The sequence below is a fragment of the Eurosta solidaginis genome, chromosome X, assembly GCF_040869045.1.
Source record: "Eurosta solidaginis isolate ZX-2024a chromosome X, ASM4086904v1, whole genome shotgun sequence".
Classification (NCBI taxonomy): domain Eukaryota; kingdom Metazoa; phylum Arthropoda; class Insecta; order Diptera; family Tephritidae; genus Eurosta; species Eurosta solidaginis.
Window position 1 is genome coordinate 129,438,422 of NC_090324.1, and position 26,389 is coordinate 129,464,810.

General features: G+C 43.6%; 1 protein-coding gene across 1 annotated transcript in view; it reads right to left on the reverse strand.

The window, feature by feature from the left end:
• The window catches only part of LOC137235148 (glutamate receptor ionotropic, kainate 1-like), a 2,828,327-nt gene that overhangs the window by 1,229,943 nt on the left and 1,571,995 nt on the right, over nt 1-26,389 (reverse strand). The window lies entirely within an intron of this gene.

Below are 26,389 nucleotides of genomic sequence, written 5' to 3' on the forward strand. Positions count from 1 at the left end.
CACACTATATTTTATTGCCAGTATAGCGTTTCAAAGAAGTAGTGAAATGCAGTTTTGTGCACAGCATATTCTACAAATAGCAAAACCTTCCAAGTAAAAGAAAAGAAAGTCCATTAACACAAATGCATAAATGGGCATCGCAAAAAAGGTGACAACTGACGGCGCGGCCGACGCCGCAGTTGGAGCACCCCTTTTGCGATGCCGGTAACCTGAAAAACATTAAAACCGGAACGATACCGGCATACTTACCCATCCACTGTTCTGCATCTCCACCACCAGTCACCTGAAAAAGAAAAGAAAATTTATTAAAAATCTGAAATAACATAAAAAATAGTTATTGAAATAAAATTATTGCAAAATGTTTTACTACTTACCCTTGTGTCCAGCAACGCGTAAAATTCCACATGAATTGAAGCAAAAACGGTAAAATAAATCAGGGATGCACCTTAACGTTAAGCTAATCGTTTATCAAAAAATTTCCACCGTTTCCGTTGAAACACTTCGAAATATTATCGATAAAGAAATTATCAAGATAAATTGTATCTCGTTTTTAACCGAAACGAAAAGCTTTCGTTACGTTAAAAACGTTAACAAAAACGTGATACTTTATGTTTGAATTGTGCTGGCAATGCTATAGCCATGGTGAAGCCGTAAGGTGTCAACAACGAGCGCACATACACATACAAACTCTATGTAATTTGTTTGTGTAATTCGTTGGTGGTAATGTCAAAAATACTCTGAGAAATGTTTGTACTGTCAAAATTCATGAGAAAAGTTGCAATCAGCTTGGCTAATGCTTTCACCTTTAATGACTCCGCCATCAATCAGCTTTGCCAGCATAGTTTGAAATTAATAATTAACATAAACGAATTGAGTTCGTTTTGATATGGCAGAAAACGAAACGAAATCATTTCGTTAATTTGACGATCTTAACGTTAATAAACGAAACGAAATTACTTCGTTTCGTTTATTAACGTTGATTATCGTAACGAAATGATATCGTTTCGTTGGTTAAGCATGCCTGAAATAAATCTTTCGATTCATTTTTGTTTTTGCTTCATTCTCTATACTGGAAGGCATATTTGTAACCAACGTATGTACATATGTATGTATGTATGCCTACTTGGTTCGGCATATTCTATTAGTGCTGCATCAAATGACGCACACTGATACCGAAAACCCGCAAAAGGAACAAAATCGGGATCGGCTTTTTTGACCCGGGCAGTCCCAAAACATACTTACGCACAAAAAATAAAGGCAAACACCTCCTTAAAAAATTAATTGCTCTCATTTACAAACAAAAAAAACAACCAAAAAAATTTTTTTTTTGATTTTTTGATTTTTTTTTGCCGTCGGTACTGCCTGTTTTTTGGCGGGGTGCAGGACTTGTTGTTTCTCAACAACAAACATCACGAACAGTCATTATAAGGGCTCGGTACAAAAACAATACGGGTCCCGAAATAAAAGAATCCCGACACGACAAAATCTCGAAATGGAAAAAAATCAACTGTTTCTACCGGCCTAGTGTGCTACTGCCCCAGTGACCTAGTTGTTTTTTCAAGGGCAAGCAAATACATATATGTATATATATTCGCACGCCACAAATTCACCATACCAGCTGTCAGCTGACCAATAAATACACGACAGGGCTGCATGCAATCTCATAATGATACGTGCAGATAGAACGCGTCGTGAAGAACGCATCGCCAGTCTGCATGCAAGCACCGGCAGTTGGTACACTTTCCAATTTAATTACGATTTGCGCTGCTCGTCATGAGCTTTCGAACGAATTAAATACATACCTTCGTCGGCCCCTACACTTCGCTTTAAACTCGCTTTTATTCATCTATTTTAATATACGTTTTGTAATAAAACACCTTCGCTTCACCCAACCAACCTCACGGCCACTCGCCCTGGCACATCCATAAAATGCCACAGTCGCCCTGAGAGCGACACGACACGTTATACGCTGGAACGGAGACCTCGGCCTCTTCGTCCAGCCCAGAAAAACCTCAAAACCATCGAGTCTGGAACGGAGACCTCTGCCTCTTCGTCCAACCAACAAAAAACCGCAAATCTGGAATGGAGACCTCGGCCTCTCCATCCGGAACGACAAAAACCAAAGAATAACAAAAAATGGTGCCAATCTGGAACGGAGACCTCGGCCTCTTCGTCCAGCCTTACTGGCCATCGACTATACACATATTACATTCTGAATTTCTATATTTAAGAATTATGTATAATTCAATGGCAAGAAATATTCACTTACATCTGTTCATCACCGTTAACTTTTATCATCCTAGCTTAGGTGGCATGCTAAGCAAGTCGGAAAGGATTCCCGGCCATTTTGCGTCGCCGACGAACTCTTCATTTAGATTAAGTTTAGTGTGTAAGTCTTATATTAATTTTTCCTCGTTTCAGCGGAGGTCATTGGCGGAAAACGATGTTGCGTATCGCAAGGGGGGCCGGCATGTTTAGGCAGGATGCCTAACTTTTCCGCAACTAATTGCGACCCTCCCAATGCAACTCTGCAAATCGATACTCGACTTAATTTACAACCACCCACACCATCACCCTCATGCATGTGCATGCATGTACATGCACGTGTATGTGTGCTTTTTGTCAGCACTCATGCATATGCATGTCGGGGTTGATGTGTGGGTGCCTTTCCCCTCCAAAACGGAGGATTTTGCGGGTCAACGGTTGTAGCTTGCTATACAACCGGCCTCTTTGATTTCAACAGCCAACCAGCACGCATCTGCCGCCAAGGATCTCCACTGTTTTCCAGAATATATTCAGGTAATATTGTAACCAGGTTATATATATATATTCACATAATAAAGTTCACCCATTATAACGAGGAAAATCCTCCCGTGTTCTTCTTTCTTTTCTATTGAGTGAATCATCCATTGAGCGAGATCGACCCTTGTGCGCCTACCCACTGCCGGTTTACGACGCACTCAGGCCGAACACCAGGGGTGACTCTAGAATTCGTTTGTGCAATATGGGTATCAAACGAAAGGAGTTAATGAGTATTTTAAAAGGGTGGGTCTTAGTTCTATAGGTGGACGCCTTTTCGAGATATCGCCATAAAGGTGGGCCAGGGGTGACTCCAGAATGAATTTGTACGATGTGGGTATCAAATTAAAGGTATTAATGAGAGTTTTAAAAGGGAATGGCGGTAGTTGTATATGTGAAGGCGTTTTCCAGATATCGACCAAAATGTGGACCAGGGTGACCCAGAACATCATCTGTTGGATACCGCTAATTTATTATACTCAGTTGAGCAGAGCTCACAGAGTATATTAAGTGTGATTGGATAACGGTTGGTTGTACATATATAAAGGAATCGAGATAGATATAGACTTCCATATATCAAAATAATCAGGATCGAAAAAAAATTTGATTGAGCCATGTCCGTCCGTCCGTCCGTCCGTTAACACGATAACTTGAGTAAATTTTGGGGTATCTTGATGAAATTTGGTATGTAGGTTCCTGAGCACTCATCTCAGATCGCTATTTAAAATGAACGATATCGGATTATAACCACGCCCACTTTTTCGATATCGAAAATTTCGAAAAACCGAAAAATTGCGATAATTCATTACAAAAGAGAGATAAAGCGACGAAACTTGGTAGATGAGTTGAACTTATGACGCAGAATAGAAAATTAGTAAAATTTTGGACAACGGGCGTGGCACCGCCCACTTTTAGAAGAATGTAATTTAAAACTTGCAAGCTGTAATTTGGCAGTCGTTAAAGATATCAAGATGAAATTTGGCAGGAACATTACTCCTATTACTATATGTACGCTTAATAAAAATTAGAAAAATCGGAGAAGGATCAAATTTTTAATGTAAAATTTTAACAAAAAATTTTATATCTTTACAGTGTATGAGGTGGGTTTGGTCAAAGGCTGAGGTATGCTCAAGTCAATCCAGAGTCGGATGGAGGTCCCACTTCCCCCACTTAAATAAATACACAGTAAATTAGTGTTTTGATTTCGAACACACACACACGCGGCTCTCAGGCTGAAATATCCACAACCTTGAATCCAATCCAGGAGAGAGAGAGAGATGTTCACTAGGTAGTGTCGCTGACAATATAGTGTAACCCAAGGACGACGGCTCTCCACAGAGAGAGGGAGATAGAGTGCTAACTAAGCGGTGGCTGAGATGGTGAAGACGACGGTGGCTCTCGCTAAGGGGTGCTAACGGCGGTAGTAATGACGGCGGTAGTTAGGATCACGCCCGAAGAGAGAGTACTGAGTGACGGTAGTTCTCACCAAATAGCTATGACAACGGTGGTGGCTAGACTTCGGAATGTGTTGTCCAAGGATCGGGATGGCGATGATGTTGTACCTACGGCGAAGTGTCTCTATTAGTATGAGGCTAACTAATTACAATATATTGGCTCGGGTATTCGGCTAGGGTAGTAAGAGAGTTTGTCCCGCCGCAGGCGTTGGGAAGTGTTCCCCTCTTACCTGAGCCGTATATCCGTGCATTACCCTTCCTCTGAGTAATAGGGGGGTGAGTCCCGTCTTACTCAGAGGAAATGATAACAAAATATTAGGGTTGCCCAATAGGCCGCGGGGGGAAGTACCATCGGCAGAACCGACCTTATAACTTTACCCCCCTCGACCCAAAGGGAGTTCCTGGAATATGGGTAAGGCTGCCCAATAGGCCTAGGGGGAAGTACCATCGGCAGAACCGACCTTGTAGCTTTACCCCCCGTCGACCCAAAGGGAGCCCCTACAATGTATTTATATTGGCTCGAGCAGTCTGCCAGGGTAGTGGGGAAATCCGCCCCGCCACTGGCGTTGGGACGGGTTTCTTTCCTACCCGAGAAGGCTGCTCGTGCATTACCTTTCCGATGAGTAATAAGGGGTGTAAATCCCGTCTTACTCACCGGAAATGTGGGTTAACCTGCGGGGTGTCCGATAAGCAGGGGGGCGTACCATCGGTGGAACCGACCTTGTAACGCACCCTCCTAAACCAAAGGGCACCCCTTGTCGACTGCCAGTGGCGGCCGACACGCACTTCACTTACCTACGGCGAAGTGTGCCTGGTGTATTCCGGCCAATCATTTTATTCATAGGTAACTATGAACACGTTGGGAATTATGCTCGCATTGTGGCGCACAGCGCGCCACGAATGAAAATTCCCAAGCATTGTGCGTTCACCATCGCTGGCTTGCTTTGTGCTTGCGCGATGGTTGTTGGGCCGGTATTATGTATATATGTATGCCGGTACATACACTACTAGGGGTGGGCAGTAAATGGAAAATATGATGTTAGGGGTGGGCGCTAAATAGGAAATAGATATTGTGGCGTAGCATTTGCTACGTTACAGTCCCCCTCCTACTTCGGCGGACGAAAGGTTGTGGTATTCTAGGGTTTTTGCGCGGAGGCCTGAACTACCTTGGGCAGAGCCCAGGTATGTTTTATCATCGGTTGAATCCGATGGCTCGGCCGACATGTGTGTATATGTGTTCGGTGATTTTATTATTATGATTGATTTTTTTTTTCTTCTCTTTTTTTCAACAATAATGTGTACATTTCATTTGTGTTTAAATTTACATTGCAAGTACGAAATTCATTTTAAATTTACATTTCAAAATTAAGGTATTTACATTTCATGTATAGAAAACTTATCAAGCTAGGTCGGATCTTGCTTCTCCTCAGCCAGCGAATCGTACCATCATGGAGTGTTCTTTCAGCTTGATTATGGCGTGATCTTCGTCCACCCTACGCGCCGTGTTACTCCATTTTTGCGATTTAGCCATAGTCCGGGCGAAGAAGTCTGGGGCGTGGTTTCCATTAGTAGTATCGTGTGGCTCTCGGGTTGGTGCATACGGTATAGTGTCACCGGTGGTTTGTTTGTCGCATACGATGGCGTTTAGATGGCCGGCTATTAATGGCGGGCCCCAGAATGTCTTAACGTCCAGTATTTATGGCTTATTTAGCGGCCACGGTACTGCGTCGAATGAAGGCGGTTCCTCGGGCATGGCATCTTTTGTTCGTGCTTCTCTCGGCCCGACGACGTTGCAGTTAAAATTTACTTCGGCGGTTGATTTGTGTTGGGTCGTATTTATGGCGAACGCTTTTTCTGGTAGTTCCTGTTGCCAGTTCCGATGGTCTTGTTTCGTACGTTGTGCCACCCTTGTTTTTATAACGCGATTAACGCGTTCGGTAGGATTTTTGTGGGGGGCATATGGTACGGTAAATCGGTGAGTGATGTTATGGTCCTTCAGGATCGTTGCTGGGGCGTTAGTGACGAGTTGCTTGCCATTATCGCTGAGGAGGATGGCCGGGTAATAACGTTGTTTTAGTGTTGTGTAGTGTCTGTGTTCTGCGGCAGTGGTTGGCCCTTTTAGGTGTGTGGGTGCCTTTTGATGTGTTTCTCTGAGCTCTAGGTGTTCTCTCTTTCGCTTTTCGTTGAGGTATTCCGCTTCTCTTATGTAATGCAGGGTTACGGGTGCGTTTGCCTTCGTTGTACCGGCTGTGGTAAGGGGCTTTCCATCAAGTGAGACGGTAACGCTGCGCTTTTCCAAAAAGTCCATACCCAGGATAACACTCTCGGCCAAATTAGGGATAACAGATACCAACGTACTGGCTGTTTGACCATTGTATTTGACTTTGACCGAGTAGGAGTGGGTACTCGCATTGCATGATTGGTCGGCGAGTCGTACGTTGCGACGATTGGATAACGGTGGAATCTTTCGTTGTTCCAGATGCCTTCTCACGGCTTCATTGATGTATGTCACGGTGGCCCCAGTATCGATCAGGGCGCGGCACATCAATCCTTCGATGGACACCTGTATGTAAAAACGTCCGTCGTTCCCCTTCTCTTTGGCACGGATGATAATAGTGCGGGTGTTATCGGATTACTTCGGTTCATGCCGTAGCATGCACAATACCTGGAGAGCGTTCCGTCTCGGCCGCATCTAGAACAAAAAAGTCGTCTTTTGTTGGTGCATTGGAAGCGGCGGTGGCCGCGTTTCTTGCATCGCCAGCAGGTGTTTCTTGCATCGTAACGGTTAGTGCGTGTGGACAGGGAGTGCGTTATTTGAGCATTCTGCTCCTCCAGCTTCTCGATTACTACTGTTCTTAAGCTATGTGCTAACAGTCGGCTCTGTTTGGCTTCTTCGCTTCGCAGCAGTTCGTACTCGTCGGTGAGATCCATAAGCTGCTCTATTGTTTGGAACTCGCCCCGCTTCACAAAAAGTTGATACTCCACCCGTAGTCCGTCATATATGCGTTCTAGATGATCTTCTTTGCACAAAGTCGGGTGGCGGCGAATCATCGTCTGGAGGGCGAGGATATAGTCCTTGGCCTTTTCGCTGCTCGTCTGTTTTCTTTGGCGGATAGCGTCCTCTAGCTGGCTAATGTGTCGCTTCGGCAAAAAGAATTTTCCGGCTTCGGAGCGGAAGCCAGCCCATGTGTGTAGTTGTTGTTTTCGCAGGCGGAACCATTGAAGGGCTTTGCCACGCAGTATCTCTGGAAGGGTTGGTAGGAGTTGATCTGGCTTAATCAGATAGCATTCTGCCAGTTCCTCAATCCTTTCCAGGAAGTCGACATTATAGTGTCGCCTCCAGCGTAATGTACATCCCAGCGGCGGACTGTATTCATGACCTCCGTGTTACTTATGCCGCTCTTTTGTGTGACGGCCGGCGTGGTGTTTTGCGTAGATATGACTGGCCGGGCCTCTTCGGCGGCGATCTCCATCTCTACTTCTCTCAAAAGATTTTCTGTTGACTTACGCTTTCGTTGGTCTCGGACGTATGCGCTGAGTGTGCTGCGCAACTCGGTGACGGTATGTCCTTCGGCGTAGATTCGGTAGCGTTTGCATTCTTCGATTAGCCTCTCCTTCTTCAGACGGTAAATTCAGCCTAGAGAGTCGACGTTGAGCGTGGTGGTGGTGTTTTGCTTATCTTTGTGTCAATTGTTGGTGGCGTGTTCGGTGAACCCGTTTCGACAGTGTTGGTGCTCTCGTTGGTTTTGGCACAGTCGCCTGAGGAGACGGGTCCCTGCTCGGGCGCCATTTATGAGGTGGGTTTGGTCAAAGGCTGAGGTATGCTCAAGTCAATCCAGAGTCGGATGGAGGTCCCACTTCCCCCACTTAAATAAATACACAGTAAATTAGTGTTTTGATTTCGAACACACACACACACGCGGCTCTCAGGCTAAAATATCCACAACCTTGAATCCAGGAGAGAGAGAGAGATGTTCACTAGGTAGTGTCGCTGACAATATAGTGTAACCCAAGGACGACGGCTCTCCACAGAGAGAGGGAGATAGAGTGCTAACTAAGCGGTGGCTGAGATGGTGAAGACGACGGTGGCTCTCGCTAAGGGGTGCTAACGGCGGTAGTAATGACGGCGGTAGTTAGGATCACGCCCGAAGAGAGAGTACTGAGTGACGGTAGTTCTCACCAAATAGCTATGACAACGGTGGTGGCTAGACTTCGGAATGGGATGTCCAAGGATCGGGATGGCGATGATGTTGTACCTACGGCGAAGTGTCTCTATTAGTATGAGGCTAACTAATTACAATATATTGGCTCGGGTATTCGGCTAGGGTAGTAAGAGAGTTTGTCCCGCCGCAGGCGTTGGGAAGTGTTCCCCTCTTACCTGAGCCGTGTATCCGTGTATTACCCTTCCTCTGAGTAATAGGGGGGGGGGGGGGGGGGGGGGTGAGTCCCGTCTTACTCAGAGGAGATGATAACAAAATATTAGGGTTGCCCAATAGGCCGCGGGGGGAAGTACCATCGGCAGAACCGACCTTGTAACTTTACCCCCCTCGACCCAAAGGGAGTCCCTGGAATATTGGTAAGGCTGCCCAATAGGCCTAGGAGGAAGTACCATCGGCAGAACCGACCTTGTAACTTTACCCCCCGTCGACCCAAAGGGAGCCCCTACATGTATTTATATTGGCTCGAGCAGTCTGCCAGGGCAGTGGGGAAATCCGCCCCGCCACTGGCGTTGGGACGGGTTTCTTTCCTACCCGAGAAGGCTGCTCGTGCATTACCTTTCCGATGAGTAATAAGGGGTGTAAGTCCCGTCTTACTCACCGGAAATGTGGGTTAACCTGCGGGGTGTCCGATAAGCAGGGGGGCGTACCATCGGTGGAACCGACCTTGTAACGCACCCTCCTAACCCAAAGGGCACCCCTTGTCGACTGCCAGTGGCGGCCGACACGCACTTCACTTACCTACGGCGAAGTGTGCCTGGTGTATTCCGGCCAATCATTTTATTCATAGGTAACTATGAACACGTTGGGAATTATGCTCGCATTGTGGCGCACAGCGCGCCACGAATGAAAATTCCCAAGCATTGTGCGTTCACCATCGCTGGCTTGCTTTGTGCTTGCGCGATGGTTGTTGGGCCGGTATTATGTATATATGTATGTCGGTACATACACTACTAGGGGTGGGCAGTAAATGGAAAATATGATGTTAGGGGTGGGCGCTAAATAGGAAATAGATATTGTGGCGTAGCATTTGCAACTCCAGTAATGATATAGTGCAACAAAATACAAAAATAAAAGAAAATTTCAAAATGGGCGTGGCTCCGCCCTTTTTCATTTAATTTGTCTAGGATACTTTTAACGCCATAAGTCGAACAAAAATTAACCAATCCTTTTGAAATTTGGTAGGGGCATAGATTTTATGACGTTAACTCTTTTCTGTGAAAATGGGAGAAATCGGTTGATGCCACGCCCAGTTTTTATACACAGTCGTCCGTCTGTCCTTCAGCATGGCCGTTAACACGATAACTTGAGCAAAAATCGACATATATTTAATGAACTTAGTTCACGTGCTTACTTGAACTCACTTTACCTTGGTATGAAAAATGAACGAAATCCGACTATGACCACGCCCACTTTTTCGATATCGAAAATTACGAAAAATGAAAAAAATGCCATAATTCTATACAAAATACGAAAAAAGGGATGAAACATGGTAAGCTAATTGGATTGTTTTATTGACGCGAAATATAACTTTAGAATAAACTTTATAAAATGGTTGTGACACCTACCATATTAAGTAGAAGAAAATGAAAAAGTTCTGCAGGGCGAAATAAAAAACCCTTAACATCTTGGCAGGTATTACATATATAAACAAGTAAGGAACGTTAAGTTCGGGTGTAACCGATTTATAACAATAAATAGGAAAAATTTATCTCAAATGAAATGTACAATTGAAGCTCACGATGAATATATAATGTTCGGTTACACTCGAACTTAGACACCTTTACTTGTTTTTATTTGATTTTCCGCACCTATTTTTTGTTTTTATGTTTCTTATGCACAATTTACAGCAACTGTTATATAAAATTTGCACAGAATGTTGAAATTTTTCTTGAATTTGTAAACATTTAAAGGTGTAGAGCACTTCTAAGCACTTTTATTACTTGTACTGCTTCCCGTCCACAAATTAATAAGGAACACAAGCACAGTTATACTACATGCACAAGAATTTTAATATCGTAATTTATTTAATAATTTTCGACAGTTTTTCTTTGATTTAGTAAACAGATACATGTCCTAGTAACCATCGCCGTTTTTAATCTTTGCAATTTTTCTCTAATATCACTAAAATATTTTTATTTTTTAAAAATTTATTAATATTGATTTGATGTTTTTAATATTTATAAACTAATAAGAATTTTCTTTTTTTGAAGTATTTAAAAATTTTCATATTCAAAATACAACTCAATTAAAAAAATATTAAAATTTAAATTATGAAGAACAAAGTATAATATTTTATTATAATAGTTAACACTATACATATTAAGAGTGCAAAAGCACGTAATCTTTGCAGCGAATTGTATAGATACATATATATTCAGTTCGGTGGGAAATGCAACCTAAGCATAAACAGAATAAATGCTGGGAAATGCAACCCAAGCATAAACAGAATAAATTGGGTGCAAGCAAAAGTATGTGGTGAGCAATTAGTCGGGTTCAAACGGAAATAGAAGAAGCTGCAAGTTACCAGACAAAGTATTGAGTAGAATGTCATATAACGAGTCAAAATATATGTATGTACAAATGAATGAATATGTATGTAAGAGTCAATGAATCTCAAGACTTGCTACACCATTCCCCTTTGAATTTGGTAATTATATACGGCTATTCATTCAGTGACACAATTAGCATTTGATTTTGTATATGCTTGCATAATTGCTTTGGTTTAGTGACATTGTTATTTGGTTTATTAATTTGTTGTGTGTCAGTAGTTTATGACATAATTTTAAATTGATTTGTTTACATTTGTTTTTTACATGTGTACATGTTATGTTGTGAGTACTAGGCAAAACTAAGAGTAAATTGGAATTTTTTTATTTTAAGTATATGCTATTGTAATTTGGATTTTTTGTATTTTGTTTATGGCTAATTTAAATTTATAGTAGTTTAAGCCTATTTTTATGAATTATTATTTCCTTATCTTTTTTTTGTTCTATCGCTATTTTCTATTCTATGGGGGATTAACGTAACATTATTGTTTTTATCAATATTTTCTTACTCTATAGGATCCTTTGTAGCTATTTTCTAACTTATGACCTCTCTAAGGGGCTAAATTTTCCGAGATGAAGCCGGTCCAACAAAGCTTTTGCATTGTTATTTGACTTGAGCGAGACTAAAATTAAAACATGTAGAATAATATGATAGTTATGGGCATCATTAGATGGAAATCGAGACTATTCTAAAAGGCGAGGGTTTCTGAGCATATTACGTACAAAAAAAATAGTAGCTGCAGTTGTTGCAGGAGCAAGGTAGTTGTGTAGTAGAAGTGGTAAAACAATGGATAAAAGAAGGTACAGTGGAGGCATATTTTTTTTGCTTTGTTTTTTTTTTTTTTTATTTTATATATACTTTTTAATTATTTTTCATATTGTTCCAGCAATATTTTGTCTGATCTTGTGTGTCATGAAATTTATTCCTGGGCGGGCACCAAAAACAGGATCGTCATGATAATTATTAAGAGTTTCTTTAATTTTACCGGCAATTGTCACATGCACAACTTCTGAGGTTAATGCAATTATTAGATTTTTGAGAACTTTTGTACCCATTTTTTTTTTTAATTTGCCTACTCGAGTATTACTATTCTTGAACAATTTGTTCCTAAGGACAAATGTATTTTTACAAGTCCTAGATTGCCGGCTTCTTTTGTAAGCCTGGTAAAGAATTGTCTTATGTCAATCTTATCCTCAACAATTAGCTTGCTTGTATCTATCATGCTACAAATTTTCTATCCTTTTGGGGATTGAAAACGAGCGCGACATGTCTTCTAGCAAATTTATTATGCGCTTCATATATTATAAGGTTCTCTTTGTGACTTTTACTTTCTTCATTCTTGTTGTTATTATTGGCTGGTTTTTTAGTTTCCAGTCTTGTGGTAACTTTTAGTGCTTTGCATGCTTCCACTGACATTTCTTTAAGATTTTTAATCAGGCATTATTTAGTGTGGAATTATTGTTCTATTGGGGCTGTGGTCTAAGTCTTCTACTTTGACAGCCTCTATAACTGTTATTTCGGTAATTCACACAGAAACTACCGCGGTGCAGTACCGAATTTGGGATACCCGTAACCTTATTACCATTGTTTGTGAATTTTGGTATTGCTATAGCTTTGATTTGTTCAAAGCTATCAAAAAAATTATGCAAATTCTTGGTTTACCGTCGAACTTAGGTATCTATGATTTATCCTAATCAGAAGTTAAAAATTTCTGCTATTGGGTGAGCAACCGTTAGGTTGCCAAAATTGAGCTAATTATTAATATTTTAATAGAAAGACAGTAGTTTAATTTTTAGTTTGGTTTAACTTCTGCCAGTCATGTTCTTAAGTTCTAAGTTGCCAGTCAGAATTTTAATCCACCCTTTTTATGCATACCTTGCCGTCAGTCTAAATTGTCAATATGCCGCCAGTCAGCTCCAAAATCTAATTCCACTTTATTATGCAGACTATCGATGCTTAGCATTACGGGAGCCCTGAAAACACCCCGGCGGCTGCACTGTATGCCATTCTGCACATTCCACCTGTAGACCTGGCAGCAAAGGACAAAGCATTAATGACCGCAACCAGGCTCGGTGCTTCGAGGCAGCTTGAGCGCCGACCATATGGCCATACTAGTATAGCGTCATTAATCACAAGACGAACAGACTACCTGATTCTCTGCCTGCGTTTCGAGGGATATCTTAAGTCCACAATAGAGGTGGACGGTTGGCGCAAGGTTGCGCAAATGGCGGACGAGGCGATACATGTGTACACCGATGTTTCCAAAGTAGCGGAAGGAGTAGGGTCTGCGGTATACTGCGCTGATCCGGAAATAAGCAGATCCTACAGGCTGCCGGATTACTGTAAGGTTTTCCAAGCGGAAATATTAGCTGTAATCAAAGCAGTAGAACCCCGGAAGAGAATAGCTTAAGCTGCAACCGTGTTAACTTTTATATTGACAGTCAAGCAGAAATTAAGGCAATAATCTCGCATAGCACAGCATCTTAATACGTGTTAGAGTGTAGGCAGTATCTGTAGAGAATAGGGACAGGGAGAAGCATACATCTATATTCGGTCCCAGGGCATATGGGAATAGATGGGAATGAAAAAGCGGACGAACTAGCTAAAAAAGGCGCATCCCTTGAAGCTTGCTCCGTAGACGTCCCAATTAGATTGGGCGAGATTAAGCGAAGGCGAGAGGTGCACATGATCCACCAAGCGGGACAGGCGTGGGTTCAAGCGCGGGGTTGTAAAGTGTCGAAGATTATGTGTAGGTTTTACAACCTTAGACTAACACAGTTGCTTACATCATTAAAAAGAGAGAACTGTAGACTCATGACGGGTATTCTGACTCGAAACTGCCTTCTGGCGTCACATGCCTTTAAATTGGGCTTGGTCAGTTATAGCAGATGTAGGAAGTGCGGGTTGGAGGAGGAAAAGATCGAGCACGTTCTGTGCTCGTGCCCTGCACTTGCCAGGCTAAGACTCCAGCTATTAGGAGTGATACAGCTGTCAGATCTAGAAGCAGCAAGTGGCTTAAATCCTAGGAAGCTTCTAGTGTTTGCCAAGAGGACGGAGTTAATTTAAAACATAGGTCCTGGTTTTTGATAGGGTTTTTCAGTTTGGTCGTTAATACAAACTTCTGGTAACACTACGGACTCAACCAGTATATGTGAGGTCCTCATGGACAGGCCAGTCCAACCTACCTACCTTATTATGCATTCCTTGCTGCCAGGCATTCATCACCATTCGCTCGAACTCTTTGTAATTAAAATAATTAAAATCTCATTGTGTATCCTCCTGCTTTATCTCCCATTATTTAGCTTCTTCATCGGTTGATTTTCGCCAATTGTAGTATGTAGACTTCTCTATTCTTGATGAATAGGTAGAAATGCTTCGAAAATAATACTGTGACGAATATTGGTATCACTAAGCGACACTACCATCACTAAGCCGATACTAAGCAGCCACTCGTATGTACGTAAACAAATCAATCATCATATGCACACATACATACAAGGCAGGGGATATATACTCACAAACACATGTAATCATCAGCTGAAGTAGTCCTCACATATACACACCCATATGCCTATGCTAGAGGCTAAAATTTACAAATACAACCGCATATGTCTATGCGAGAGGCTGTAAACTACAAATACACACGCATATAGCTGGTAACCAAGTAGTAGATTCTGGAAGAAGAAACGTCTAGACATTTGGAGAAATATGCGGACAAGGCAACAGAGAGTATAGAAGCAGCACAAGCTGAGTAGTCAGTAAACAGTTTTGATTTAAGCACGCTATTGGTTGTGAAGTATAAGTGTTATTGTGAAGTATTCTCAAAGTAGTCTAATAAAGACCATTTTGCATTATTGAATATTGGAGTTATTTATTCAAAAGTTTAGCGAATTCGAAAGTTAGCAGAAAGTTTGGAGTAATCTGAATTTCCCAAAATTCGTTACAATTGGTGTCAGAAGAGGAATTGTTGAATAAATTCCGAAGATTTTGAATACAACTCGGACATGGCAAAGTTGAGTGAATTAAAGACCCAGCAACTGAAAAAGGAGTTGGAGAGCCGTGGATTGAATACAACCAGCAATAAACTCGAACGCACCCGTGGAATACACCGAAAGGGTAAAAATCCAGGGCTTTATTAATGGAATACGGGATATCGAAACGAAGCGAGCGACATACGCAAACCTAAAATCTACATTCACAGAAATGGTGTCACCTGCTCTGATTCAGGAAACAGCATCGCTTGTGTGTAAGCCAGTTTTCAAAGCACGCCGTGTGGAGGAAGAAAGGCCAGACTGGGTGAACACAATATTGGAGGCACTGAAAGGATAGCAGAAGCGGAGTGAAAGAGTTATCAAGTGCTTCAAATGCGGGAAGCCAGTTCACATTACACGTCATTTCGATCTTGATCCTAGCGGCTTCAATAGCAAGGGTGGTCTTAGGAACAAAGCTGGAGGAGATGAGCAAGAGCGAGTCCGATGCAAAGATCGAGAACCTGCCCCGGCTATTAAATGTCCTGTGATATCTATCTCGCAAATCGGAGGAAAATTGTTTTATCGTCGAGAGAAATGTGGATGGCAAGGAGATACGGGGGCATCTCATTCTTTAATCCCATCTGACTTGGTCAAAAGGAGGGTAAAACCGCTACCTGGAGATGATTGCGTACGGTTACTGGCGAGTATAAGCAAGTCCAAGGAGAGTGGTATGTGAAGTCTTAATTGGAAAGGTCGCAGTTCTACACAAATTCGTTGTGGCAGAGATTGCTGATGAAGTCATATTGGGAGTGGACTTCTTAGTTGACCATGACATCAGGATCGATATGCAGAGAGGGATTATGCGCTATAAGAACAAGGATGTGCCACTTAACTTCAGTTTAGAGAAAAGGTTCAGCACTAAGCGTGTGCTGGTGTAGGAGATTCAACAGAGACCACAAAAGTCAAAGAGAGTAAATCGGGCAAAGTTTGGTGGAACGAATGGGCCAAACAAATCAAAACCGAAAGTACTCGCGAGAAAAACACTGGCATTGATAAACCCTAATGGACGCACTAAAACGAACGAAAGAATTTCCCAGAAAGAATGCAAGGGTGGTTGCAAGCCAGGGCGCACTACGGTTGTCAAACATCGGAAAGATAATAATAATGCGAAGCCAATCCGTCATGCGCAAGCTCTACGAAGTAGTTCATTGGCCAAACAACAGAGTGTGAGGGAGCGGTCCACGCTTCCCAAGGCAGTCGGTTCTATGTACCGGAGCGACTCGGGATTTTTCCCGACCAAGGACTGTCATTTCAATGTAACCCCATTTAATTTGTTGCGTCGTTCCCACAAACTATCATCCTCCCAGCAGCTCCTTGCAGCGGGACTGCTCCTTATTCTCTTGCTCCGGGAAGGTATCGAATCCAATCCCCGGTCCTGGGAAAGGGTTTTACTGCACCTGCCGGAAAAGAATCTTTTTAGGACGGTCATACTCTGTTCAGTGTGTCACGTGTAAAGGATGGTTGCATCGGACAGGTTGTTCTGGGCTTGATCCCAAAATCCGACGTCCACGTAACTTTTATAAATCTTTTGTGGCTCCCTGCTGTTCACGCCCAAGAGCGTCCCGTAGTCTACGCCTAAGGTTGTAACCTCTCTACCGGTGTGGGTAAACTTTGGTCTACCGTAAAGTCCCTATCGAATCCGTCTAAGCGCAAAGACAAAGTTTCCATCGCCTTTGGCGATAAAGTGCTGTCGGATGCGAAAAAATGTGCGAGCGATTTCTGCCGACAATATATAATGCATTCTACGGTCGACAAAGATAGACGGAGGGCCAACAGACACGCACATAAACACAAATTCAGCGCGTCACCAATCACCATCACCGCTAAAGAGGTTGAGGACGCCATTGGTCACGCTAAACCATCCAAAGCAGTGGGCCCAGACGGCATAGCCATGCCGATGCTTAAAAGCCTAGGGAAAGAGGGTTTCAAATATTTAGCGTATGTCTTCAACTTGTCTCTTTCCACCTTTGTCATACCCGAAAAATGGAAAATGGCCAAGGTGGTCCCGCTACTAAAGCCTGGGAAACCAGCTAACATAGGAGAGTCGTATCGTCCGAAATCTCTCCTATCGCCAGTAGAAAAGACGCTTGAAGCCATTTTGCTCCCCTATTTCCAAGCAAATTTGCAGCTAGCTTGTCATCAGCATGGCTTCAGGAAACTCCATAGCACTACCACCGCGCCAAATGCCATTAGCACCCAGATAAATTGCGGTTTAAATCAGAACCCCCCTCATAGAATAGTACTCGTAGCGCTAGACCTATCAAAAGTTTTTGATTCGGTAAACCATGGCTCGTTACTGCAATACCTGGAAGGGTCTACCCTTCCCCAATGTCATAAAAGGTGGACCGCAAATTATCTGGGTGGTCGGCAGGCATCGGTGCAATTTAGAAACGAAACATCAAAACCAAGAATAATTTAACAAGGGGTGCCACAGGGTGGTGTCCTATCCCCACTTTTGTTTAATTTCTACATAGCTAAGCTACCTTCACCGCCGGAAGGAGTCATAATCGTTTCCTACGCCGATGACTGCACAATAATTGCCACAGGCCCAGGCCCACAGATCGATGAGCTATGCAATATAATAAACGGCTACCTCCCTGATCTCTCCAGTTTTTTCGCCTCGCGAAACTTGGCATTATCACCGACTAAATCCTCCGCGACCTTATTTACAACATGGACGTCCCAAATGTCGATAATTTTGAACATCCACGTCGATGGCATTACGCTACCGACTGTCCTACACCCCAAAATCTTGGGTGTGAAGTTTGATCAGGATCTATATTTTGGTGAGCATGCAGCCGCAATTGTTCCGAGAATTCAAAGCCGTAACAAAATCCTCAAATCCCTCGCTGGCAGTACTTGGGGAAAAGATAAAGAAACGCTCATGACTACATACAAAGCAATTAGCTAGCTGATTACGTGCTACGCGTCACCCATATGGTCGCCAAGCCTAAAACTTACCCACTGGAAGAAGCTACAGGCCTGCCAAAATACTGCTCTCAGAATCGTCACGGGCTGTCTTCTTATATCCCCAGAACACCATCTGCATAATGAGGCGAGAATACTCCCCATCAGGGAGAGAAATGAGATGCTGACCAAACAGTTCTTGTTGAATACCCAGAAACCTGAGCATCCCAACAGACATCTGATTGATGAGCCAGCACCGCCTAGGTGCTTAAGGAGGCATCTCCGTAAGCATTTTGAGGAAATACGGCACCTGCGAACCCAGCCGTATGAAGCGAAAGAACACAAGCAGGTCTTTGGTGAACTCCACAAACAGGCGTCGGACCTTTATGCCGGGAATTGCCCGGTGAATCCAGTACTCAAAGAAAGGTATCCAAAACTGGCCGAAGAGGAACGCATACTCCCCAGGGAAACGCGTGTCACTCTTGCTCAACTTCGTTCTGGGTACTGTAACAGGTTAAACTCTTACCTATCCAGAATCAACCCCGACATACAAAATGTATGCCACGCTTGCAATGTGTCCCCACATGACACCAACCATCTCTTTAATTGTAATGTGGTACCAACGCCTCTAACACCCCTTTCCTTATGGCTCACCCCTGTTGAAACAGCAAGTTTCCTTGGACTCCCGTTAGAGGATATTGATGACAATTTGTGATCGGTCGCGGCTGTTAGGTGGGGCGAAGCACTGCTCAACAACAACAACAACAACAGGGAGCGGTCCAGGGTAATTAGTAGTAGGATGAAACACAGGTACGACAAGGACAATAATTCGGAAGGTTTGCGGGAGGGAGATTTGGTACTGATATACAACCCTCACCGGCGGAAAGGTGTTCTATCCAAATTTTGGTGCAGTTGGGAAGGCCCGTACAAAGTTTTAAAGAGGATCAGTGATACCATCTACCACATACAAACCATTGGGAAACCGTGAAATAGAAGGGTGGTTCATTTGGAGAGGCTAGCAGCGGCTAGTTCGAGAGATTTGTCTGATCGGGACGATCCGACTTAGGTGGAGGGTAGTGTGACGAATACTAAGCAATACTACCATCACTAAGCCGATACTAAGCAGCCACTCGTATGAACGTACACAAATAAATCATCAACTACACACATACATACAATGCAACGGAGAGATAATCATAAACACATGTAATCAGCAGGCGAATTAGTCCTCACATATACACACCCATATGCCTATGCTTGAGGCTATAAACTACAAATACACACGCATATGGCTATGCGAGAAGCTATAAACTACAAATACATACGCATATAGCTGGTAACCAAGTAGGAAATTCTAAAAGAAGAAACGTCTAGACATTTGGAGAAATATGCGGAAAAGGCCCGAGAGTAAAAAATCAGCACAAGCTGAGCAGTCAGTAATCAGATTTGATTTAAGCACGCTATTGGTTGTGAAGTATAAGTGTTATTGTGAATTACTCTCAAAGTAGTCTAATAGATACCATTTTGCATTATTGAATATTGGAGTTATTTATTCAACAGTTTAGCGACTCGTACGTTAGCAGAAGGTTTGGAATAAGCAGAATTTTCCAAAATTCGTTACAATGCTTCATCGGGTTTTAAGTTGATGTGTGCATCGCGTTACATCCGATTCGGTGGCTTCAATTGTACGTAATCATTCGCCAATTTGCTTCAAGTTAATTTTATGATCACCACGGTTGAAGGCCTCTTTGAATTCGGCCGATATTACTATTTTACTTAGAGCTAGCAGTCTGCTGCTAAAATAGCAGTCTGATCCTTTCTCTAACTTGGCAGGATCTTAGCAGTCTGCTTCAGAATAGCAGCCTGCTTCTTTCGATCGAGCTGGCAGGATCGCCATGCAATAACGATGAAAGTCTTTTTTATAATAAAAGAATTATGTTGTTGCTTGTTTGGTATCTAACCAATTATTAATTTTATTGGATAATTTTCATTCCTATTTATACAAAATTATTGTAAATAATTCGTATGTAATACATTACATATTTACACTTATACTTACATACTAAGTGTACAAAATATAATGATGTGCTTTGCTAGCGAGATGTATAGATACATATATATTCAGATCGGTGGAAAATGCAACCTAAGCATAAACAGACTAAATGCTGGGAAATGCAACCCAAGCATAAATGGAATAAATGGGGTGCAAGCAAAAGTATGTGGTGAGCAATTAGTCGGCTTCAAACTGAAATAGAAGAATCTCAAGTTACGAGACAAAGTACTGAGTAGAATATCATAGCACGAGTCAAAATATATGTATGTACAAATGAATGAATATGTATGTAAAAATCAATGAATCTCAAGACGTGCAGAGTGCGGCTTCAGACCTCATAAGTCTTCCATCGACCAGATTTTCGCAATGCGCCAAATCTTGAAAAAACCCGCGAAAAAAGAACCGACACACATCATATATTCGTCGATTTTAAAAAGGAGCTGCCTCTCTGAATTTGGTTTGCCTCAAAACTTAAACGGCTGTGCAAAATGACATTGAGCAACACCATCAGCTCAGTGAGTATTGGGAAGGACCTCTCCGATTGGCCTAAACGGGGTTTCAGAGAGGGTGACCCCGTATCGTGCGATTTCTTTAAATTGATGCTGGGGAAATTATACTTACTGCAGAACTTAATCGGTCTGGAACAATATTCTGAAAGAGCGTGCATCTGTTGGCATATGGTTAGGGGGTGGCAGTAAAAATTACCTTACTCCTTTTGATGGGGCTGCTGCGGATGCGACTGCTGCGGTGATGGTGATGTAAGGAGGCGATATGGTTGACTACGCTGACGGTGGCGGCAGCAATATCCCCTATGCTGATCAACACAAATTTCAATGGATTCTGCAATGATTTCTGTGAAGCGGCGATGGCCGATTGTGGTCTTTAATTGGCTAAGAAATGCACCACACCAAGTGTGGAAAACAATGGTTCACTGATGAGATCGGCAAAGATGCATTAACACCAGGAATATAAGGCGAAATATATATATATATGTATATATATATATATATATGCAAAAATCGCACGTCACTGCTGACCGTGGAAAACGAGATTCTTTTATTATTAACTATTCCGAACCGAACTATGAACTTTCGAAATAAGAAAAGGGCACCTTTTAACTTTTATAAAGCTATTTATATTATACAGAGAGCTTTTCCAATTTTGTTTGTCACAACCGAGAGGATACAAAATTTCGAATGAATAAAAAATAAAAAGAAGTGTCAAAACAATAATATAAATGTATGTATGTACGTACATAGTCACATCTGTCAACCCATTGTTGGGGCTGCCAGAGGGGTGAAATACGCTCGCGTGTTAGCGTAAAATACAAACATTTCAAATTCTTAAATTTAATAAATATGTACGTAATATATGATATTACGTATTCGTACGTGCAAATAATTCAGAATGCGTACTTATACGTAAAAGGTACATATGTAAAAAACTTCAATATAAAATTCAGCTAAATTCATTTAAATTTCTGTTTAGGTTTTCTTAAGCCTAAGTTCTATTAAATAGAAGGGTTGGCTGTTGGCGACTACGACAGTCGCTCAAACATCGTCCCCGCCCTAGGCGCGTTCAGCGGCTAGAGCCTCTTGCAGCTCTTGAAGAGTCCGTAGCGCATCTCGTACGAGGAGGTCAGACACCTTTCCCCTGAAAGTGGCAGTTTGCAGCCCTTGAGCGGTGCACCGAACGGTGCGTCGAGCGGCAGTAGATGCTGGCGGTTGTGCTTCGGTAGCTGGACGAGACCGAGAGATAGCTGGGCGAGAACGGGGTCGCACGGTGGGGGCCGAGGGTACCTGAGGTGGTATTACTTGGCGACCAGGCCGGGGTGCCTGGGTATGACGTGGGATGCACGGGGTTGCATCCCGTCGATGTAGCAGAGAGTGATGTCGTAAGCCGCAAGTTCGGCAGCGATCATGTGAGCTGCATTCATCTGTGGCATGCGATAGCGCTAAGCAATTTAGGCAGAATTTATGCGCCCTCGCGAGAATCCATCGTTGTGGCGGCTTCAGTTGCTTGAAGACTCTGCAATTGCGAAGAGCGTGGGTTTGCATACATACGCGGCATCGTCGGTAGTCGATTTGCAGCGGCGGGCTGCGCGCGACCACTGCTGATCGCAAGGAGTTTCGGGGTGCCCGTTGCTGCTCGCGATTCATGACAATCTGAAAGTATAGTTGTAAATGCCTTTTAGGTGAGAGCAATGTTAAGGCAGGGAGTTTCAGTTGGCATTATGTTGCGAAATACGACTATTGGAGACGGTGATGTGGTAAGAGTGGTCAGAGGTGGTTTGAGAGTAGCTACGAATTCTCCGGGGATGCCCGAGAGGGTGGGCTTTCAATCTGAGGGAGGAAACAGAGCTTGACAAGTGGTCGTGTGAGGGTGCCGGTTTGAGTACGAACGTCAACAACACGTATATGGCCGTCAGGTCCGGGATATACTTTTTCAATACGTCCAAGGCGCCATTCAGTCGGGGGAAGTGAGTCGTCGTGAATGCAGACACACTCACCGACCTTGGGTTGGGGTTGTGGATTTTTCCACTTCTGCCTTTTCTGGAGATCCTTTAGGTAGTCTTCCTTCCACCTTTTGCTGAATTGATGATGTAAGCTTTTTACCCTGTCCCATCGGTTTATAAGAGATAAATCCGCGTGATCCACTTCAGGGATAGCGAGGAGGGGGCTACCTCGGAGAAAGTGGCCGGGGGTCAGCGCGGTAAACTCTGTGGGATCTTGGGATAAAGGTGAGATAGGACGAGAGTTTAATACGGCTTCAATTCTTACCAAGAGGGTGGTAAATTCTTCAAATGTGAACTTGTGGGCTCCTGCAGTCCTCTTGAAGTGCAGTTTGAAACTCTTCACTGCAGACTCCCACAAGCCGCCCATGTGGGGAGCTCCGGGCGGAATGAATTTCCAATTAATGCCCTGGGGAGAGTATTTTGCGATTACTTCTTGAGAGGCAGTTTTCATGAAGTCAACGAACTCTTTTTCCGTCGCTCTTTTAGCTCCAATAAACGTTTTGCCGTTGTCACTCATCATTGTGGCAGGATATCCACGACGTCCGACGAAGCGAGCGAATGCTGCGAGAAAGGCATTTGTTGTTAGGTCCGAGCACAGCTCAAGGTGGACAGCTTTTGTCACGAAACAGACAAAAACGGCCACGTATCCTTTCAGTAAGGTGTGAGACCTTAGCAAGGAGGCTTTTATTTGAAAAGGCCCCGCAAAGTCGACACCGGTAGTGGTGAAAGGCGGAGCATATGTGCATCGTTCCGGGGGCAAAGCCGCCATGATTTGCGATCGCATTTGCTGCTTGTGGAGGGTACAAGTTTTGCACTGATGTATGCATCTCTTTATGAGGGGTTTAAGTCGTGGAATATAGAGATCCTGTCTGAGGCATTGCTGCATGAGACGTATTTCGGCATGGAGAAGAAGTTCATGGAGGTACTGTATATAGAGGACAGCGAATCTTGATTTTTCTGGGGTAATAACGGGATGTTTTTCATTGTAAGTCAACGTCGAATGAACTAGTCTACCATGAACCCTGAGGAGCCCGTTTTAATCGAGGTATGGGTTGAGGGTTAGTAGAGAGCTTCTTTGATCAATGGGTTTTGCATTTTCCAAGCATGCTCTTTCGCGAGGAAAATATCGGGTTTGTGTTAACGTCACAAGTTTATTTTTCGCTTTGCGGAGATCTTCATGAGACAGAGAGGGAGTGTAAGCGGGTTTAATGCCTCGAATTCGGTCCTTGAGATTATTAATGAACCTGAAGGCATATGCCATGACCCTGAGGGCGCGAGGAAATGAGGAAAATCGATCCAATACATCGGGGTCATCTCCAGCTGAGTATAGTGCTTCGACTCGGCGCATTTCAGGCGGGTTGATGCTGCGGGTAGATGGGTTTGGCCAAGCTTCGGGGGGCTGGGTCAGCCACGCAGGGCCATTCCACCACAGCGAAGAATTTGCCAAGTCCATGGGTTTGCATCCTCTAGTGCCCATGTCTGCTGGATTGTCGCGACTGCCTACATGCTTCCAGGAGGCGCTTCCGACGAGATCCATAATTTCAGCTGTTCGATTGGATACGAAAGTTTTCCAAGCGTGGGGAGGCTTTTCGAGCCATGCTAACACAATTTCCGAGTCAGACCACATGTAAAGATTTGTAAGAGAGAGCTCGAGATGGGATTGTACGACGGCGATTAGTCGGGCAAGGAGTAGAGCTGCACATAGTTCTAGTCTTGGAAGACTGGTAGTGCGAAGAGGGGCAACCTTGCCTTTAGCGACCAGAAGGTGGGACGAAGTGGTGGCACCGTGGGTTGTTCGCAGATATATAGTGGCGCAATATGCCTTTTCTGACGCATCGCAGAAACCATGCAGTTCAACCTGCTGGTTCGGCATGTAGTCAACCCATCGAGGTATCTTTATCTCTGAGATGTTGGGTAAATTTTTTGCGAACTGCGTCCATTTAATGAAGCGGAGGGGCTTCACTGGTTCGTCCCAGCCAGTTCCGTCTATCCATAGCTCTTGGAGTAAAATCTTGGCCTGAATCATAATCGGCGTAAGCCACCCTGCGGGGTCAAACAGTTTTGCGACCGAGGAGAGAATTTGTCGTTTTGTACTAGCGGACGAGAGGGGTATTGAGTCCACTGTATACGAAAACGTGTCGGTCAGAGCGTTCCACTGTATGCCGAGAGTTTTGGTGTTGCTTGCTTTCTCGAATTCCAAAAGATTGGTATCTAGCAAGTCCTCTCCTTTGATGTTTTTTATTATACTGGGGTGATTGGCCGTTATTTTCCGTAATGGAAATCCTGCTGACGCTAACACTTGGATGACTTGGGAGAGAGATGTTTCAGCAGAGAGAATTTCATGGCTGCCAGAGAGAATGTCATCTACATATGTTTCTTTCGTCAAAACAGGGACGGCTTTGGGGAAAGTTTCCTTTACATCTTTGGCCAGTTGGTGAAGAGTACGTATGGCGAGGTAGGGGGCACAGTTCACACCAAATGTGACTGTTTTCAGACGATAGTCTTTTATGGGGTCGCTCGGAGATGAGCGAAAGACGATCCTCTGATAGTCTCTGTCGTCTTCATGCATTATGATTTGACGATACATTTTTTCTACGTCTCCGTTAAAAACAAATTGGTAGGTACGCCACTTGAGAATCAGAAGCATCAGATCGGGCTGGAGGGTAGGGCCGGTATAAAGAACGTCGTTGAGCGCATGTCCAGATGCCGACTTCTTTGAGGCGTTAAACACGACCCGCACCTGTGATGTCTTTTTCTCGGGTTTGACAACTGCGTGATGAGGAAGATAAAATGAGAGGCATTTTCCTCCGTCAAATTTTTCATAGGAGCCGGTTTCCTCCATATGATCAAGGGTGAGGTATTCTTCTAGAACACTATCATATTGAGTCTTTAAATCCCCTTTCTTCTGCAGACTTCTCTCCATTCCAAGAAACTGGCTTAGAGCTGAAGACCGAGAGTGGGATAATGAGATTGACTCTGGGAAGCTGGGTTTAAACGGCAGCCTTACGATATAACAACCGTTATCATCGCGTGAGGTTGTGGCTGCATAGAAATTTTCGCAAAACTCGTCTTCTGGGATTATTTGGGGTTTGGTGGGAACTTCCTCCAATTCCCAGAATATACGCAATAAAGAGTTAAGATCTTCGTTGGACACTTCTGACACTTGCATGCAGAAAGCGTTTACCATCACAGGAGCTCTACCGCTCAGAATCCATCCAAAAATGGTTTTCTGCGCTAGAAGATGGGAGGAAAGTTTCTCAACGCCGTTTTGGATGATTTGCGGTATTACATCACTGCCTAGGACGAGATCTATTTGCGAGGGGGAGTGACAGTTCGAGTCTGCGAGGTTGAGGTGTGCCCATTTTGCTTGAAGCTCGCTAGTGAGCTTAAGCGAGGGGAGCATTTTTGTTAGCCGGGGTAATACTATTGCCTCTGCACTTATTCTGGTTTCAAAATCGGGTGATACCAAAGTCAGAGAGCACAATTTGTTTGAGGTCTGAACTACCTTGCCGCCCATCCCTGATATTTCAAATCTAGAGGGTTTGAATGGGAGCTTGAGTCTATCTTGGGCTCTGGTAGAGATAAAGGTTCGTTCAGATCCCTGATCCACAAGAGCTCGTAGTTTAAAAATTTCTCCTTTATGCTCTACGGGAACGATAGCCGTGGGTAAAATTATTTCACAATCGTTTTCGGAATAAAACGATTGCACTTGGCTTTTCTGCGAGCATGAAGGGCTTTCATCCAGAGCATTGGCTTGATCGGGAGTATTACCGGGTGAGACTGTGGAATTCGTGGTGGTGGCTTGTGAGGCTGTCCTTTGCAATCGTGAGGGTTGTCTTTTCGGCACTTGAGATGAGTCTTCG